Consider the following 7,848-nt stretch of genomic DNA (forward strand, 5'->3'; position numbering starts at 1 on the left):
TCTAAAATAATTCCAAGCCTGCCAAGGATTCAGATCTAATAGCTGGTGATTGGACTTTGGGGAGAAAAACGTTGTCAGTGCTGAAAACATCCACCGCTTTCACAGTCACTTTAAGGAATCTGCAGCAGCAGTAGGGAAACAGATGTAGCTATGCTGTCAGTGTACATTATATCCGTGTCACAGCCAATCTGTAAATGAACTTTAAAAATCATGCAGGCCAGTGTACCTGGGAGACACAGTGCACTGAATCAGCAGAAAGAGGAAGGAAAACTTATAAAAAAAATTTAAAAAAAAAATCTATATCTGCTCAGTTGGAAAAAAAAAAGCTGAAAACTATTGGGGGGGGGGGGGGGGGGCACATCTAGTCAGCACAGTGATGGAGGACCCACATCAGCCATACTGCCGGTCCACCTGCTGTTCTTAACCTGTCCATTAGTAACGCTTGATGCAACATGTTAATGTCATTTCTTACAGGCTGCGGCTGAACGGGGCCAGGCCCGGGGGCCAAGGCCCGGTGGTCTCAGCAGACAGCCCGGGCCGGCCGGTGCTGCGTCAGCTCTGGATTATGGATGACGGGAGCCTGCGCGGCTGACAGGTAATAATTCACTCCCCAGGGGTCCCACACCCTTCGCTGGACACAAGCAGTCAGCCAGGAAAGGGTGAGGGGGGGGGGAGACACGGCCTTGGAGCTCGCATCTTCGGCGGCCTACCCCTCTCCTCCGTTTTCCGCCATCCCCTTTCCAAGAAGCGTGGCTCTCATTGGCTGCCCAGTTGCCACGGGAAACCAGCCATTAACGAAATGAAATATGAGATGCCACAGACCGACGCCTCTCTCAGGTGCAGGGCCAAACAAAGTGCCACATGTCGCGCGTGAGGAGCCGAGATTAAACGTTGCTTCCTGGAGCACAGCGCTGCTGCCCGCCCATTCTTCAGACGTCGGCTGTTGCACAACGCCACCGCGAGCTTGAGGTCGCAGACACTCCAGATAAATCGACGTTGTCAACAGCATTTCCCCCGCGGGATGATATTCTACTTCTAGCTGGTCTGTGCTGGTAAGATATCCGCTGTGTCCGTGCATGTAAACCGGACAACACGTGCGATGGTCAGTAGATGCATCTCGCAGCAGAAGGACAGGTACAGGAAGGGTACAGGGAGCAGAGGTTTGGACGGATAAAACTGTTTCTGTTCAGCAGCCATTAATATAACTTGGTTGCTCCGTCCAAGTGACGTCTATGTGTGGGAAACAACAATAGACCCCAAAATTGAATCTAAAGCTCTCAAGTGCCACATGGGATCAGGAGTTGTCATGAGCACGAGTGCCCCAATTCAGAAGCTTCAAGTTGGCCTGCATTTCTGACCGATCCCAACTGCGGACTAACTTATGTGCGGCACTTTGTCTGGATGATGAAAATGGAAGTGGGCCCTCCGAACGTCCCCCAGGGGCCACAGTCCTGAGCGTCTGGTTAGCAGCCTATTTCAACCATCATTACCCCGAGGACCATTAGGGAAGATGCCATCTGCACACACGGGGGGGGGGGGGGGGGCTCCGCCGGGGCCTCTTGTCATTTCAAACTAAAAGCAAGTGTGCCGAAATGGAGAAAAAAAGGAAATAAAATTACACACTGGGGCTAAATGCACCATTAACCGTTCTAACCGAGCGTCTGGCCTATTGGGGCCTGAAAATGAGAGCTGGACCAGGAGACAAGAGTCATTTTCAGCGGTGACGGGGAAACGAATGCACCGCTGGTACTTTGCTCTTTCTCTCGCACACACTTTACGACTGTAACTCACCCATCAGCAGAATGTGACTTTCCTAATGGAGAGGGAAAAATCACCTACACACAGAGAAGCATGGATTGTTTATGAGCGTGGGAGACCGCCTCGAATGCGGCCTGAATATAGATTTGTGTGCACTATATATATATATTGTGGAAGTGGGAGTACAAGACTGGTGACTGCTGTAGGCATCCGACAGACTGAGGGATGCCTACAGCAGCCATCTGACTGGCTGGGACCAGAGTCGAGATGAGGAGGGAAAAGTTGTCTCCATGTGCCCCTTAAGCTGCACATGCATTTATTTTATTTTTTTTGTAAGATGCATGCAGAGATGGATCAGAGACAGACAGGAGGGAACAGAACAGGTAGAAGGGGGTGGACATGATCGGACTTATTTACTTGCTGAACTGCTCTTAACCTCGACTGAAACCGAACACCCGCCGAGGGGACACGACAGGCTGAGACAAATCACAGACAGAGAGTTCTGCAGAGAGGGGGGGAAAAAAAAAAAAGAAGCTCAAGAGCAGCTCGGTTTCAACACTAACAACCTCCCGCCGGCTGCAGGGGTCTCTCTTCGTCTCACTGCGAAACGCTGCGGGGGGAGAGAGAGAAAAAAAAAACTGGCGAACCTGTTAGAACAATGAGCTCATCGCCGTTTTTCCCGGCTGAGAGTTTTGGCGTTCAGACAAAAACTGCGGATGAAAAGTGAGGGCCAATTCATCGACGTCTCACTCTCCCTTCCCCCGGGTGTACCCACGAGCTCCATTCACCATCAAATGTCGTCTGGCGATTTCAAAAATAAATAACAATAATAATAATAATAATAATTGTAAAAAGGCGAATTATCAAACATGCGTGTGGTGTTTTATAATATCTCCACATGGTCCCGAGAGAACGGATGCGGCGTGCGTCAAATTCAATTAGCGTGTCGGGCGAGATGCCAATCAGAGGGGATCGGCTGCTGATTGGCGATAAGTTGCGGAGGACTCAATTAAGAGGGAGCGAAAAACACATGTAAGAATGGAACGAATTTATGAGTAATAGGCACGCAGAGAAGTGGCGGTGCAACATCAGCTGGTGCGGACGACTTATGTCTGCTTTTCTTTGTCAGAGTCAAAAAAGAAAAAAGAAAAGAAGAAGAAAAAGAAAAAAATACAAGCGAGACTCGAAAACACGAGCCAGAGACAGAGACAACAAACGGCTCCGTCGCCCAACGCAACTTGACGGATACTTTGGGTTCGTCGGAACGCGTCGGAGATTCAAGATTTACACCGTCCATTTTTCCAAATGGTGGAACAATCTCATCTGCCGCGGGGAAGTTAAACCAACAGACTCTGGACGAGTCTCCGACCAGCAGGCGAGCCACTTCTTACCTCAGTGTTTCCTTCTGTGCCTCCGCAGAGATAAAAACTAATGTGCGCACACGTCGCAGTGTCTCCGAAGGAAGCGTCGCGGGGCAGCGGGAGGCTCGGTGACGTCGCGGCGGACAACGCCGAGCAGATGTGGAGTTTCAGCCCAGTTTTTCTTCGTACGAACGGTGAATATTCCCAAAAGCGACCGGGCAGCGGAGCGGCGCTGCTCACTGCCGAGACCAGACTGAAGTCAGACCGGAATCACAACACTCGGCCAGCGGCTGCGGGAACACGCCCCCCCCCCCCCCCCCGCGCCGCGTCACTTGACAGGACACCCGTCCAATCGGGGGGGAGCCGAGTAAGGATCGTGTCGTCTCCGATTGGTCAGTTTCTGTGACCCCGCCCCGCGCGCCTCATTTTTCTACCAGATGTTGAATGCCTGTACATCAGCCAATCAGGGCGCAGCACAGGGGGGTTTAAACAATTTGACTTTGTGGGCGTGGTCGCGTGGACGCTATTAAAATGAACGTGGGACGGCATTGGTCAAAAAATATTATCTTGAGCGTCCCTTTTACCCCCTTTTTAAAATTCCCTTTCCTTTTGTCATGTGACATCCTGTAAGTTGTTCTCTTGTTGTTGTTGTTGTTTTTGCGGGGGGGGGCGGAGACCCTGGGTAACCAAAAAGAAACAGCAGATTTGCAGAGTGATGCTCTGCCTGCGCGAGTTGGCGCTGTAATAACATAAAAGTAGCTTGAAAAAAAAGTGCAAACTTAAACGTCTGTCTATAGCGGAAAACTGAAGCAGTGAAAATAATACATCCTTAAGCGTACAATTGAACGGATTTTTTTTTTTTCTTAAAATGTGGCGAAAAAGAAGTTTTTCGGTGGTCCCCTCTGCAACAGTGGGACTGTGACTGCTTTCCACTTCTCCAAACTCCATTAAATGACATCACTGATCACCATCTCCATAAGGTAACATACAACATCATACAACCCCACTTCAAAATCACTGAGCTATCCTTTTAACATGTTACCTTATGGAGATGGTGATCAGTCTGAGTCCCACTGAGGGGACCACCGAAAAAGATCGCCGCATTTTTAAATGCTTACCTAAAGCAGAAAATCTGTTCAATTGTACGCTAAAGGATGATTTTTTTTCACTGCTTTAGTTTTCCGCCAGACAGACTTTTAAGTTTGCACTATTTTTCCAAGTGAAGAAAATAAGAATCAGGAAACTGAAGCAGTGAAAAAATACATCCTTCAGCGTACAATTGAACGGATATTTTTTTTGCGGGGAGAAGCATTTAAAAATGTGTCGAAAAATAAGTTTTTCGCTGGTCCCCTCTGCAACAGTGGGACTCTGACTTTCGCTACTTCCACTTCTCCTCCAAGGGTAAAATATTAACTATACATAAGCAACTCATACAACCCCACTTCAAAATCACTGAACTATCCCTTTAAAATGAACGTGAGACGTCATTGGACAAAGAAACATTAACTTGAGCATCCCTTTCCCCCCCTTTTTTTGCCTTTCCCTTGTCCCTTTGTCATGTGACATCCTGTAAGTTGTTTTTTTTATTTGTTTGCTTGATTGTTTGTTTGTGTTTTTTTGGTATTGGGTTTTTTTTTGGGGGGGGGGTGGGCAAAGCCCCTGTGTTACCAAAAAGAAAGAAAAAGAGCATAACATCATAAGATGTATTATTGTGTTGGAAAATTCATTAAACTACAGAACCCCAGAGAGGACATGGAGAAAGAAAAGAAAAAGAGTTGTACCTTCGCGAAATCTCGCAAAGCTGTAACATAGCTAATGCTAATTGCTAATGATTTTAACCAGGACTGCCAAGTCAATACACTTTGCGACGAGTGTCCGCATGTGTCGATAGTTCAGATGTCTCTCACTTATGTTTAAACTGTGTCTACTGCCAAGCACTGATTTAATGTCTTTTTTTATTTGAGGCCAATCTCAAAATCAAACTCCTCTTCCACGCGTCTGTGGAGATTCTCATTAATCCAGGTCATAGTTTTCCACGAGGGTTAGGGTTAGACGTTTGCTCCCTTCATCCAACAAGCTTATTCGGTCCTTGGATAAGAGGTGAAACGTTTTTAAGAACTTACAACCAAGTCACGTTTCTCGGCTGTTGTGTTTGGTTTTCCGTGCTAGTTTTTGCGATATTTGCAAAGGTTTTGAGAGTTCTCGCAAAAGTACATCTGTTTTTCTTCTTTTCTCCATGTCCTCTCCAGGGCTACATAATGAACAGATGTTTGAAAATGCTAAATTATAAAAATAAATGAAATATAGATAGATAGATTTCTTTTATCTATGCTGCATGAAGGTTGTATATTTTTTTCATGCAGTCATGTTTGTACATGACATAATGTTCAATAAAGGATTCTTTTCCAAACATTGTGTTACTATATCCTTTCATCATAATTTTTATATATTTCTGTATTTTATCTCATGTACCGTTCATGTCTGAGATTATATTTTTTTAGGGTGCTTAAAGGTTCTATACTTCGTTCATGCTGTCACATGTTTGTAAGTGTCATATTGATGAATAAAGATTAATTGAAATAATATATAAAATATTGTTGGTCACCCCCCTTTGGGTGTTGAATGACCAGGAGAAAATATGAATTGAGCATTTATGTGTAATGAAGTTACATTGTGAAAATAAACAAATAAGAGTTGATGACACTATTGTCTTGACCTTTATTTCATTCAAATTCATCCTGGATCGTTGGGGCGCTTTGTTCCACGCAGGGGGGACATGCCAGGAAGGGGACATGCCAGGAACCACTGGATTAATGTGTCCATTAAATGTCAGAAAATACCCAAACAACTATGTCCAAAACCCAAAGATGATGGATTTACATCATCATCTTTTGTTTCAGTCCAACTATACAGTATTTTATGCCACTCCAATCCTATTACCATAAATATGTACGCAACACAAACAGATAAAAATATAAATATATGTGATACATACACCCGTTTCTTCTTTTCTCTTTCAAATCAACCTGTACACCTTATATAGTTTTACAACACACACAGGGGAGGCACTTTGCATAGAGGGCAATGAAAATTCAAACTGCGGGAACACTAAATGTCCTGAGAAGAATAAAGGCAAGATTTCAAAAAAAGCAGGGACAAGGTGTACCAACAAGATTTAATAAGCTGGTGTAGCTGATGTTTGGTACATTCCCAGATACACTCATTAGACACCTGCGCAGCGGCGGCAGCGGCGGCGGCGGCGGCGGTGGCGCCGAGGCATTTGTTCTGACTCTGCATCAGTGTTTGATGATAATCTAGTAGATGGCTATGGACTCACTGACTCATTCATCTCTCGCTTTAATCTACCGCATTTCAATTTCAGTCAGTCTTTCTTGTCAGAATGCTCTTGTGTTCTACTTTCAAAAAAAAAGGACAACAGTTCAAGTGGATCCTGCAGCAATTATCTGCAGTGGTTATGTACAGTACAACGTTACCCACTGTGATAGTGGCTAATGGTTCACTCCTTCCGGGTCTTGCTTGTGCATCATAACCATCTATGGCCTCAAGCGGCAGAAACTTGATTGCGGGTTGTTGTTTAGCTGCGACCCAACACTAGTAGATTTACTCCATTAGTGTCTTTTGGCAAGCGTGATGCTGACTGTTGAGGTGAGACTCTTTTTTCGAGGGGAAGGGAGAGCACATAAGCTCAAAAGGGATTCGCACGGACAGGCTAAATCTTTGGCCGCGCGCAAATTCACCATAATCCTCTCCCAGTGCGGTTTTTGGCAGTTAAGAGACCTGATGTATTGACAAGCTGTTCTCCCTTTTGACCTTTCGTCATTTTTTTGTATTTTTTCTGCAGTAGCAGAGTAATGGTTGTCTCCTGAATGCAAACACCCTTTATAGCCTCTGGGTCCATTGACCTCCACATATTAGCGGAATACATGCAAAGACACTTACTAGCAGAGAGTCAGATGAGCAGATTAATACCACTCTCATATCTTTACAGGGAATATGAAGCCACAGCCCACAACAAGTTAGCTAAGCTTAGCATGGATACTGGAAACAAGGGGGAACAGCTAGCCTGGCTCTAAACCAAAGACCAAATGGACATAGTCAGTGGGCCGGAAAATGAAGCCAATGCAAAGTGCTTAAAGCCTGTATTCTGTGTACTTGCCAGCAGGGTGCGACTCTATGAGAAAACGACTCCACTTCTCACCTGATTTATAATGTCTGTTAAGATTTTCCTGAGGAGTTCATGGTTCAATCTGTAGTTTCAAGTCTTCTTCAATACATTATGTTCATTTTGTACATTATTCGATTTAATGGTCAAATAGACCATAAAGCACCGCATGCATCAGGGGGAGTGATTGACAGCTGTTCCATGCAATCGGTGCATGGTAATGTGTAGGTGAGCGCACAGCGGACGAGCTCTCATTCAGGCCACACCCCCAATTCTACATCCGGTTGCAAAAAACAACAGCAAGCTGGTCAAAATGTGAAACTAGGTTGGACCAGGTTGACACTTGGTCCAAACATTAAAAAATATGAGCCTAGCGGCATCATTAAAACTAAATCATTAACATATCTAATTTGATTAGTCAATACAGTTGTCAGCAAGCTGGGGAAATGTGTCTATTTCGAGTCTCGCACTAAAACCGTCGGCTGGCTGCACATTCATATTTACCACACAGACACAAGTGTGGTAGTCGATCTTCTCATCTACCTG

The 7,848-nt window shown here is 45.3% G+C and overlaps 1 protein-coding gene across 3 annotated transcripts in view; it reads right to left on the bottom strand.

Moving 5' to 3' along the window:
- sema6e (sema domain, transmembrane domain (TM), and cytoplasmic domain, (semaphorin) 6E) overlaps positions 1-3,403 on the bottom strand; it is a 141,662-nt gene extending 138,259 nt beyond the window's left edge. For 2 of the 3 annotated variants that reach the window (XM_035608316.2, XM_035608318.2), the window contains exon 1: positions 3,150-3,403. The gene's annotated coding sequence lies outside the window, so the exon portion shown is untranslated. The remainder of the gene's footprint in view (positions 1-3,149) is intronic. The other variant, XM_035608319.2, reaches the window with a different exon arrangement.
- Positions 3,404-7,848: the final 4,445 nt, after the last annotated feature.

The sequence above is a fragment of the Scophthalmus maximus genome, chromosome 10 (genome assembly GCF_022379125.1).
Source record: "Scophthalmus maximus strain ysfricsl-2021 chromosome 10, ASM2237912v1, whole genome shotgun sequence".
Classification (NCBI taxonomy): Eukaryota; Metazoa; Chordata; class Actinopteri; order Pleuronectiformes; family Scophthalmidae; genus Scophthalmus; species Scophthalmus maximus.